This window comes from Pinus tabuliformis, chromosome 9, assembly GCF_031772625.1.
Source record: "Pinus tabuliformis cultivar Carrire ecotype Pingquan chromosome 9, CPIR1, whole genome shotgun sequence".
NCBI classification, from domain to species: domain Eukaryota; kingdom Viridiplantae; phylum Streptophyta; class Pinopsida; order Pinales; family Pinaceae; genus Pinus; species Pinus tabuliformis.
In genome coordinates, this window is record NC_142307.1 from 1233780892 (window position 1) to 1233792599 (window position 11708).

Consider the following 11708-nt stretch of genomic DNA (forward strand, 5'->3'; position numbering starts at 1 on the left):
AATGACAACATAAATAATATTAATCAGAGCAGTGACCATAAATTGAGCTTCTAAATATGAGGGATACGATGAGAAATTTGAACTTAGAACTTGATTTGAAGGATAGGTTGCAAGTCACATAGATATAGGAGTTGTGAAACCTAAGGTAAGAAAAATAACGACTTGGCGACTAGACTACTAAATAGAGTTAGAGGTCGCTAGGTTGTAGGATAGGTATAGTCACAAGGTCACAAGATAGGTGCATTCGCAAGGTCACATGTTAATATAGGTCGCAGGGTTGCAGTTTTTTCCCTATCTTTTTTTTGAAGCATGACTTAGTTCCTTTGGTGTCCAAACAAAAATTCAACCTCACAAGGACTTGGGAAACAAAGGTGACTGGGAGAAAGGGAGATGTGCTATAGATTAGGCTTAGTGCTTGAGAAATGGGACACTAAGCGAACAGGTAAAGGTTTTGGAGGGTTTTACGGAAGAATGGCTTGGAAATGGCCCAAAGGGGAAGTTAAATCCTACGTGGGGCGAAATATGCAGATTTCATGGGCAGAATTAGACACATGGTGGGAAGAATGATTACAAGGGATGTGAAAATATGCCTACCTGGACAAAGGAGTCACACATCTGCTCAGTCGCCAATCTCTTCTACCTTTAGCGGTCCAATTAGCTAAAAAAATGAACAATGAGCGAGTACCTCACTGCTTTGACTTCGCTTATCAAACACACAAACAAAGAATGTTCCCAATGACTCGAAATAGGGTTCAGGATAATGATATATGGGTTTTAAATGGGTTGGTATTGTAATTATAGATCTTTAGTGTTTCTCTACTGTAAGTGAGCCTAGATAGTACCCCGACGGAGTCACTCCCTAGAAATAAAAAAAATGTTTCTTCGCTGCCAGGGAGTCTGGAAAGTACCCCGACAAAGTCGTTGTGTCACCTCTCTACAAAGGAAGCCTTTCTCAATCATTTACCCTTTATTTAACTTTATTTCTTATATGATCATTGAAATTTATTTATTAGGCATTCATTTTTCCAGGGAGGAGGAGGGATCCTGACTTATTTTATGTGCAAGAGAGGTTATTTCTTGTTTTTCAAAGAATTTCTTATTTTCCTGAAATGTGTATTACCCATTATGGTTTTCCTTTCCCCTTTTTGAGTCAGTGGGTATGAACCAATTTTCCAAAATATACAACCAAGTCAAGAGTGAGGGTCTTATGGTTAAATATAGGGGGGCTTGGATAATCAGAGTTCCCCACCAAGTTCTGTCTCCATATCTCACCCAGTTGTGAATTTATAGATAGTCAAGAGCGAGCATAGACAAGAGTATAGTTCATCCATTGGCATAGGAGTTTCCACAACTTTGGAGGGAATTCAATTTGAGTGATGTTCAAGGTTATTGATTTGGGCTAAAACCATTATTCATGAACTAAGCTATCATGACAAAAGGATATAAAGGAAAACATAATTAGATGCAGGGATGAAATGAAAAACGTTAGAATACAACTAGGAGCTAAGTGTACAAATGACAAGGAAACATAAAAGAAAACTATGTTACAGGGAAAGGGAAGCAGCTATGAGAGCTGCGAGGTGAAGTAAAACTTAAGGTCTTGGCCATTCACGGGAAGGGGTTCGGCCCTCCCCTCCAAGTTCTACAAATGTTAGGTGTGCTGGCCAATTTTATATTTAACTTGAAAAGGTCCAATCCACAAGGCTTGAAATTTAGTGTGCTTTCCTTTGTCCTCATGGGCTTTATTCCATTTTAGGACTAGATCGCCTATGTTAAATTCATTACTTCCTGCAAATTTCTTATTGAACCATCTCTTGATTCAGTTTTGGTGTACGAAAAGCTTCTCTCTGGCCTTTTGTCTCCCTTCTTCAAGTTTTATTAGAGTGTTAATTCGATTTTGTATAGTAGGATAGGGTGTACCCTGAGACTCTTGCTAAAACTAGAGGGAAGGAAGGTATAAGTTTGGCAGCAAAATTATTTCTTTCCCATACACCAAGAAATAAGGGGAGGTCCCAAGATATTGTTAAGGGGTGACACGGTCAACCCACTAGGCGTTGGTCAAGGCATTGTGCCAGTTTCTTTGGTGTGACAACAAGGTTTTCTTAATAATAGAAATTAGTTTCTTGTTGGTGGACTCCACTAAGCCATTTCCTTGTGGGTAGTAATTAACTGAATTTTTTAAAATTATACCATTTTCCCAAGAAAAATCATGCAATTTGAAAGATGAGGAATAATTAGCATTATAAAATATGAGGGAGGTTGGAACACTGAACCTGGCTATGATGTTATGATTAATGAAACATATTACCTCCTAGTCATTGATTTGACGTAAAGGAACAACTTACACCCACCTTGCGAACTAGTTCATGGCTATGAGTATGTACCTGTGTTGTTTTGATGAATGTGGCACAATATCTCCAATGACATCCAGTCCCCACTGCTAAAAAGGTTCTTCTACAACTATAGACTAGAATGGTGTTGTTGACCGGGATTCCCTTCCGACGCATTTCTGACAAATTGAGCATTTTCGCACATATGCATGGGCATCCTTAAAAAGGGTAGGCCAATAGAAATCGACCCTCATGAATTTATGCATTGTAGTATCATCAACGTAATGGCCACCTGTTGGCCCATCATGTAGATCCTTCAACACCTTTTGGGCTTCATTGGATTCTAAACATTTGAGCAATACACCATTGTGGTGTTTACGAAATAGATTACCTTGTCTAAGTTGATAAGATGCGAATTTAAGCCTTACAACTCTTCTATATTTCACGGACAAGGTAGGAGGCAAGGTTCCTTGTCCCAAGTAATGTTTCAGATGAGTATACCAAGATGAGGAGTCATGTGCTAGTGTGAATTCATTTTCTTACATTTCGATCTCATGATCCTATCCTTCTAATTCCTTATCCAACTGGTTAGCAACTTCAATGACCAGTTTAGATAACTCTTATCATTTCACCGTGTGAGAAATATTGAACTCCAAGTCATATTCTTGGATGCAAGTCATTCAGTTATCTCTTCATTTGATTAATTTTTGTTGGACAGACAATGAATTGACTTCTCGGTGAGGTATGAACATTGTCACGTGATTCTTCAGGATATACGGTCGAAAGTGTTTAACAATTTTGTGTGAAAATCTGGTGACCCAAATCCCTACTGCAGCAACTGATTATATTTCTCCTACTGAATCAAGTTATTTACAATATTATATAGTAAACATCGAAATAAGTACAACTGCAACCTTCATAACTACAATAATATGTGGAAACAATAACTGAGCAAGAAAGAAATAGTACACACAAGTGACATCATTTTTTTCGACAAATTTCCACAGAAAAACCCAATGCGGGAAAATCGATGCAACAACTGAGGGTTTGAATTATTATGCAGTAGTTTTTGAATACAATATTTGGATGCCTTACTGGCTATCTGATACAGAGAATCTGACTGGCAGAGAATTAGTGAGAAATACCTCATGCTATCACTGGATATTTGACCCTGATCCATTCACTTAATGGCTAGCCCCAAGTTTCCTTTGCACAGCCTCTGCATAGTCATTGTGCTGCTCTATGTCACACCTTCTAGGGACCGTGTCACACCTTCTAGGGACTGTGTCACTCCTTCTGGCTAGATGCTCTATCCTCTAGCCCTCTGGTCTCACACCCCAAATCCTGACACTCAATCTGATCTGATCCTCAGCAAAATCACGAATATTCTCAAGGGCCCTGTGCTGCCTCAACATGGATTTACACTACCTAGAATGGCTCTACGTTTCCCTTCTAGATCTCTCTCTACCTCCTCTGCAATGTATCCTCGGATCATGAAACTCTCCAACTGAAAAACTATCCTTGCCTCTCACTACAATAAATCTCTTCAATGACCTATTCGTCAACTACTACACTGCTTTCTTGAGAAAATCAATCTTCGATCTCTCACTCAATGTGTCTTCCAAATGCCCATCAAGCCTCTTCTTATAATCCTCTCTTTGATCAATCAACGACCTAGAATAGATTCTAACCAATGGCTCAGATCATTTTGACTTAATCCTCGTCTTCTTCTAGAAGTTTCACCCCCAGTTTAATTAAAACCCTTTAATTATTTTAATTTCCTAAGTTTAGACAGGTATCCATTAAAAGTAATTAATTATTTTAATAAAACTATCTTCGGGTGGGATTTCCTAAAACTATTTCTAGGTATTTTGGAATACATGTTTCCTAGACCCCCTACAAATTTTGAGGCTTAGAGCACATTTGATGCTACCAGAAATCAACACTCCCTCTTAGCGAGGCATGTGCTCTAGTAATGCAACCTGTTGAAGCATCACCTTGACTTTGTAACATCTCCCTCTACGCTTCTGATGTCTGACATCACTACCCACTAACTACTCCAAAACTGTTTCATCTGTGCTATTGTTGACTCTGCATGTTGCTGCTAACTTCATTTTCACTGCAACTTTGCTCCAACTATTTTTTTTCTTTCTGCAACAACTGCAGCGGAAAAACATCCAAAATACTTAATCAACTGTGTTATGTATGATGCATCTGTCATCCAAGTTCTCACTACTTCTAGCCTCTACACTTTCACTGAAGTCTCTACGATGTTGTTGACTCTGCTCTGTGTCAACTGCACTGCTGCCAACACTAGCTCTACGTTGTTGAGTATCTGACTACTACTAGCCACTACATCTGTCACTCTGGCATCTGACTGCACCACCTGACAATGGTCCATCATGCTACTACTGACTTTGGGCTCTCGTAGCAAGGTCTTGATCCAAGAGGAGAACTCCTCAAGGATCCCGCCCATCTGTGGTTCTTTCGAACTACAGTACTAGATCACCCCACCTCTCCCTTGGAGGTATTTGGGCAATCATGGAAAACTCCTCCTCCACAATCTTTATGGTTGCAACCTGCAGATCATGTTTCTAGTCCTTTTCCTTTTTCTTGAGAGGAGTATAACACTCCCTCTTCCCAGTTCCACCCAAGCAACCAGCTAGTTGAGCAAACATGTGATGACAGAGGTTACTAAAGGATTCAATCTCCTAGGTGACCTTAAGAAAATGGAATCGACAAAAAATATCAAACAAACCCATCCACATCAGCAAAACACCCTCAGGAGACATGTCAGCCACTCATACAGCCTATCCCTGAGTCCCACTAATGATTTAATCCTTTTAACCCATAGTCGCTCTCATGTTATAGGCAAGACAACAACCAACAACTCAAAGTAGCTCTCATAGGCCAATGTGCCAATGATTGTGGACTTTTCTCAGTAGACCTATGCCAACGAACCCAAGATTTGAGCCACTTTTCTAGCCCAAAATCCTAGTCTTTGCCCAAAACTTTCTACAACCTTCATAATCCATCAAATCCATGATAATAATGCTGATAAATAAAAAAATCAACCTCAGTACTAGGCCTGAGCATCCCCAACCAGGACTGACATTCTGTCAAACACTTGGCATCAATGAAACCTACTGGTCTAGGATACAAGGCAGAGCATAAATGACTAAAATAAATTATGAAACATAACCATAAGTTTCACCTCCTTCTCCATTGGACTATTATATCATCAATTAGGTCTTGCATCCATCCATTTAACAATTACAAGTAAATAGAGGAAATAACCATGACATGAGCCAGTCACATAACCATGCTTATAACTAGCATTAAACCATATAAATATAAGAGATATGACAACTATTAAATCCACATATAAAAAAGTACAAAAGTAAGAGAACTTAGCTTTTATTAATCATAGGAAAATCTGACCAAGTTCGGGACTTCCATGTACCACCCAACCATAGACATGGTTGAACCAAATCTCTCTTTCAGCTAGTCACCCCCGTGCTATATTCCAAGCATGAATGTGGGATCTCATAGAACAACCAATCCAAGAAAAACCAAGGGAATCTAGAGGTTAAACCACCTCCAACCTCACCAAACGGTGTTCACACCAAAATCAGTGCTCCAATCACAACCAAATTGAACTTGGAATGCCATTCAAAATCCATCAGTATCCTTGAGGAATTTTTCATCTCCTTGTATCTCAGGCTTTACTGCAATCCAATCCTAGATCACTAGGCCCTAAACCAAGACCAATCTCTTAGGCTTTACCATAATCCAAACCCAAATCACTATGCCCTAAACTGAGACTTCTCCCTCGGGCTTTACCGTGTATCCTTCCAAAACCAGTCAAGGGATTCATAGACCTTTGGGAATGAACCTTGAGACCACGTTTGCCCCAGATTCCAAAATCCATCCAGCGAACCAAAGCTCAAAATCGAAATAAACATCCCAACAACATGGAATTCAGAAAAAGGCAAGGCTAGGCTGAAAACCACTATCATAGCCTGGTGAAACCATGCCACCGACAATAAGAGAACCATACACCAACATGCAAAGCCATGCATGTCCAAACCAGCTAGGAAATCACACATGCAAAAGGTTACCTACAAGTATTCTTGCTGAAGTTGCTTGATCCTACTCTTCTTCCTTGATCCTTGCTTTTCTTCCTTTCCCTTTGCTTGCTTTTCCTTTCTTGCTCCAAAGCTATAGTGCTCCAAGAAAATCTTAAGTGACCAAGAGTGAGAGAGAGAGAATAATGAGGGAGCTTCAAACTTTAATTGACTAAATTTTGAACTGAAAAAAGCCATGACCTGGTCATCATAAGCCTTTTTATGAATGAGGCCTCTAATTTCTTCATTTTCCATTATTTTCCTTCATTTTCCTCCTCACATGCAACCTGTGACCTTTCACCTTACTTTTCTCCTAATTTCCTTTATTTTCATAAATAAATGTGCCAAAAATACGTTTTTTCCTTTTAATATCTTTTCCTTAACCTTTTCAAAATTTCCTTAGTCAAAACACACATCCAGTGATGCCCAATAGGATATCCTTGCCCAACATTTAGCTTGGAATAAGTGTCCCTTGACCGTGGTCTTATTTTGCCTTTATTAACTTTTATTACAGGAAATTTTCACTAGGGTTGTTACAGAACCACACCCCCCCCCTTGGGTAACACCATCCTCAGTGTTAAACCACACCAAGACCTAAGAAAAATTGTTGAAAAGAGAACATACTACCCATGGATATTTATAACTTAGCTCAATGCAGTATTTACAATGAAATACCTACTCAAAAGAAAAACATCATGACAACATGACAATATAACAACCATAATAATATGACTCCCATACCACTTGTTGGAGATTTATAACTTAGCTCATGGTGGTATTTACATCTATATACATATACATACATATACCAAAACATCAGCAAGACATATTCCAAACATATACCAACATCAAACCAAAACTTCTTTGCCTCAATTGGAAAACAATGAAGGATACAGGGCCCGCATCTGACCCACCATCTCCCATGTAGCTTCTTCAGGCCCAAATTGCTTCCACTTCACTTTAACTTGCTCTATGGCTCTGTTCCTGAGCATGATATGTTTCGGTTACAATATGCATTGACACTCTGGCTGGAACTCTCGTTCTTGCTCCACTTGCAATACCGACTTATCAATAACATGATCAACATCCTTTATATACTTCTCAAGCAATGAAATATGGAAATCATCATGGAATTTCACCATTGGAGGCAGTGCAAGTCAATATTCCACCGGTCCAATCCTCTCAACGATCTCAAAAGGCCCACAATATCGTGGTGCCAACTTGGCACATGAAATAATCCTCAAAGATATTTTCTGGGCTTGATGCACAAATACACATGCTCCCCAACCTAAAACTCCTTAAACACCCTATGCAGATCCATAACTCTTCTGTCTATCCTGCACTTCCTTTAGGTTCTTATTTATAACCTTCATTTCCTACCCCATGTCTAGTCCAATAAGTACCCTGTTCATTGGATCACTCGAGCTAATTGGAGTGTTACAACTCCATCCATACAATGCCTTGAAAGGACTCATCCTCAATGAATCCTAATAACCATTTTTGTACATAAACTCAACCAGTGGAAGATACTCCTCCCATTTCCTCTATTGGTGCATCACATACATCCTCAACATATCCTCTAAGATCCTCGTGATCCTCTCTGTCTGTCCATCTATCTGCAGATGATAAGTTGTATTGAAGGCCAACTCTGTACCCAAACCTGCAAATAGCTCCTTCCAAAACTTGGAAGTGAAATTTGCAACCTTGTCTGACATAATCTTCTTTCGAACACCATGCAGTCTCACTATCTCTCTGATGAACACTTGTGCTAACTCACTAGCTGAATATGTAGTCTTTGTTGGAATGAAGTGAGCTACCTTGCTCAATCTGTCAACCATGACCATAATAGAGTTATGATGCTTTACTATCCTCAGAATACCTATGATGAAATCCATGGAAATGACTTCCCATTTCCATTTTGGAATCGCTATAAGATGTAGTAAACCACCTAAATGCTTACATTGTGCCTCAACATGCTGACAGTCTAAACATCTAGCCATGAACTCTACCACTTCCCTCTTCAGAGTTGGTCAATAGTAGGACTTCTTTACCACTATCAACATCTTCTCATATCCTAGATGAACTGAGTATGTCTTAGCGTGAAATTCCCTCAATATAAGATTCTTGAGCTCACTGCAATTGTCTCTAAATATCACCAAACCATCTTCTGTGAGACGATAGTCTGCATTCTGATCACCTGTACTTGTACTTGTACCTGTGCTTTGCTGTAACTTGTGTATAATCTCCATATATTTGTCATCCTATTGTCCTACCTGTAAGATCCTATCTTGTAACTCTATCCCATAAGAGCTCATAGTTGCTATATGATTTACCTGTACCTTCCTGCTAAGAGCATCTGCAACTCGGTTCTCCTTCCTTTTGATGTATTTGATCTCGAAATCAAACTCACTAAGGGTAGCTAACCATATAGCTTGCCTACCATTCTGATTTGGCTAATCAAACAAATATCACAACCCACAGTGATCGCTCATCAATGTAAACCTCCTACCAAGAAGATAGTGCCTCCACATATTCAATGCATGTATAATCGCTGCTAGCTCAAGATTGCGTGTTTGATAGTTCTACTTGTTCTCATACAAATTTCATGACTCATACACATTACCTGTCCTTCTTGCATGCATCTGTACACACTGCAAACTCCTTGTTCGGATCCACAATATTTAGCACTGGTGCATGTGTTAACAACTGCTTAAGTTGCTCAAAACTAGCCTTACATTCTTCTTTCCATTCTAACTTCTTACCTTTCTGCTGCAATGATGTGATAGGATATGAAATGCATGAGAAGTTCCTGATGAGCCTCTTGTAGTAACCTGCCAATCCTATAAATTATCTCACCTCATCCACATTCTTAGGAATTGTCCACTCCATAATAGCCCTTATCTTTTCTGGATCCACTACTATGCCATCCTTGGAGACAATATGCCCCAAGTAATGTACCTTAGTTTGAAAGAAGTTGCACTTGCTAAGTTTAGCATATAATTGATTCTCTCTTAGCAATCTCAACATTGTTGCTAAATATTCAACATGTTCTTCCTCATTCTTAGAATATATCAGTATGTCATCAATGAATACAATAACAAACTTGTCCAAATAAGGATGCAACACACTATTCATCAAACACATAAATGTAGTTGGAGCATTAGTCAAACCAAATGGAACAACAACAAATTCATAATGCCCATACCTGGTCCTAAACACAGTCTTGAAGATATCCTCTTCCTTGATGTGTACTTGATGGTATCCCAATCTCAAGTCGATCTTAGAGAACACTGCTACTCCCTTCAACTGATCAAACAAATCATCAATCCTTAGCAAAGGGTACCTATTCTTGATCGTTACTTTGTTCAGCTACCTGTAGTCAATGCACAATCTAAGAGTTCCATCTTTCTTCTTCACAAACAAAACTGGTGTACCCCAAGGAAATACAATCGGCCTAATGTACCCCTTGTCCAAAATTTCCTTTAGCTACAACTTTAACTCAATCAACTCTAGTGTGCTCATCGTGTAAGGTGCTTTTGATGTTGGGGCTTCCCCTGGAACCAAATCAATAGAAAAGTCTACCTACCTGTGAGGTGGAAACTCTGTAATTTCCTCAGGAAATACATCATGAAACTGCTGCAAAAAAGGGTATCTGCTTAACACATATGCATCCTCAACCTCCTTACCCTTGTCACTAGAAATGTGTATTGCAAACATCACACAACCTTTTCTGCAACTATGCTTAGCCTGCATAGCGGTAACCATCCTCACTGATGTAGGATTCTTCTTCCCTTGCAAAGTTCTCTTTTCCCCACTATCATCCACACACTCAATGGGCTTGTCGAAGCAATTCAATTTGGTTCTGTGAAGGTATAGCCAATCCATACCCAAAACCATACTATATGAACCCAATGGCAATACATTCAAATGTGTTGTTGTAGACATACCATTTAACTCAAATGCACAATCTCTCACCCAATGGTGAACTCTCTTCATCATACCTATAGCCAATTGTACCAACCAAGATTCTGCATGCACTTCGTTTCTCAAACCACACCTATCCACCAGGTCGGGATTAATATAGCTATAGTTAAATCCAGGATCAATCAAAATAGAAACAACTTGATCACAAAGCTTACCATCCATCTCAATTATCGATGCCTGATGATCTGCCTACCTATTGTCCACAACTGCATAGATCCAAGGAATGCTATGACCAACATCACCAATGGTATGTGCCTCCTGAGCACTGTAGATCTCAGGTCTACCACCACTATGATACTAGGGACAATCCCTCTTATGATGATCCTTACCACATATCCAACACTACAATGGCTCCATACCACCGCCTCTAGCTTGCTTCTCTCATATCCTTTCTCAATTGTAATGAATCTCTTGTAAGGAACTCCATTTTCTTTCTCACTTGCATCTTGAGGTCTTCCTCTATTTGATTTCCATTTTCCTTTAGCTTTCTCATTTCTTTCCAAGTCATGCTTTGGCTCAACTTCACTTCGACTGCTCATAACAATGCTTCAACTTTCAGATGGCCTCCTTCAACGATCTACACTCATCGAACTCAATCTAGTCTATGTATGAAACTGGCAGTCCACTGATGAATCTCTTAACCTTGGCATTCTCCTCCCTAAGGTAAGGCACATATCTCAACAACTCCAAAAATATGCTAGTATACTCAGAGCCCATCCGTAAATCATAAAACTCCTTAGCTCTATCATCATAGTACCTCTTAGACAAATATTTCTTCTTGAAGAGCCTTTCAAATGCATGCCAAGTCAAATCCTCCTCGTTTATAACTTTGACATTCTTCATGTCTTCCCACCAAATATCCACTTTACCTATGAGACTGAAAGTGGCTATATTTGTTTTCATGCTTTCTGAATAATCATGCAATCAGAAGAATTTCTTCACACCAAGCAACCATGCTTCTGCAACTTGTGATTTCTTCATCTATCCATCAAAGGTAGGTGGATTTTCCATCTTAAACTTCGGAAAGTATCCCCTATCACTCCTCCTGTAAGGATGATGACGATAACGATCATGACGTATATCAAAACCAAAACTGGAATAGTACCTATGTTGATCAACTCCCCTATCTAAAGTGTCTAATAGTCTGGCATCTCTGATCGTGTCAGATCTATACAACCTGTGTCTACTAGGCGACCTACTGGAATATGCATTGTTAGTCCCATCCTCATGTCCATGGTTGATACGAAGTGGTCCTTGTCACTGCAAA